This window comes from Sinocyclocheilus anshuiensis, unplaced genomic scaffold (genome assembly GCF_001515605.1).
Source record: "Sinocyclocheilus anshuiensis isolate Anshui unplaced genomic scaffold, SAMN03320099.WGS_v1.1 scaffold2548, whole genome shotgun sequence".
Taxonomy (NCBI): domain Eukaryota; kingdom Metazoa; phylum Chordata; class Actinopteri; order Cypriniformes; family Cyprinidae; genus Sinocyclocheilus; species Sinocyclocheilus anshuiensis.
The window spans coordinates 1150-2056 of record NW_015540997.1 but is presented as its reverse complement, the minus strand read 5'-3'; the positions used below and the strand labels follow the sequence as shown (position 1 = coordinate 2056).

The window sequence follows — 907 nt, the reverse complement described above, 5'->3', positions numbered from 1 at the left end:
GGAGTTTTACGACAAACAGCTTAAAGTGCTCACTGCCGGTGGGTTGAACGAACGCACACTCGGATGCTTTTAACTGGAAACCACTGACACACTTATACACGCTTTTCCTTTCGCAGACTCACTGAAGTTTATGATGTCGCTAAGTACAGGCCAGGGAGAGCATATGAATGTTATGTAACTCATCCAGTAGCTTACTTCAGTGTACACTGACTTAATAAGTGATCCTTTACCTGAGACTCAACTTAACTGCTGCTGGAAACATGATCTAGTCACTGTGTTTGCATGAGTGTGTGTTTGGATCAAAAAGAATATGCAGTTTTATACTGTACATTATGTTGTCATACCCAAGTTCACTTGTAGCATTTATTATTTAAATTATATATTTAAATTATTTAAAGACATATTTTCCTTTATTCAGGTTTTATTTACCATGAAAATAATTAAATGTTTCTTTAATAGCACACACGCACTATAAAGTTTGAAGTCGGTAATAACTTATTTATTTATTATTAAATAAATTACCTTTTTATTATTACCTTTTTCAGCAGATACACAATATTTTGATCAAAACACTGAAGACGGAAGTAATTTCTGCTGAAAACCCAGCTTTTCAATCACAGGAATAAATGATATTTTTAAAATATATACTAATATAAGACTGCTATTTTAAATTGTATTAACATTTCACAGTATTTCTGTTTTTACTGTATTTTTGGTGAGCAAAAAACACTTATTTCGAAAACTTTTAATATTCTTATTGACCACAAGCCTTTGAATAGTAGTGTACATCACCCAGATGTGTGCGTTTTCATCTGGATGTAATAGATTTTTGAGCGTGTATTCTTCTGCCTCATAATGGAAGTCTGAACAGTCTGTTGTGACTCTGAAAAAATTGATGTTTGAGTGA

The 907-nt window shown here is 32.5% G+C and overlaps 1 long non-coding RNA gene across 1 annotated transcript in view; it reads left to right on the top strand.

The window, feature by feature from the left end:
* The window catches only part of LOC107690220 (uncharacterized), a 2007-nt gene continuing 1100 nt past the window's right edge, over positions 1–907 (top strand). The window contains exon 1 of the long non-coding RNA XR_001634414.1: positions 1–38. This is a non-coding gene — a long non-coding RNA (uncharacterized LOC107690220). The remainder of the gene's footprint in view (positions 39–907) is intronic.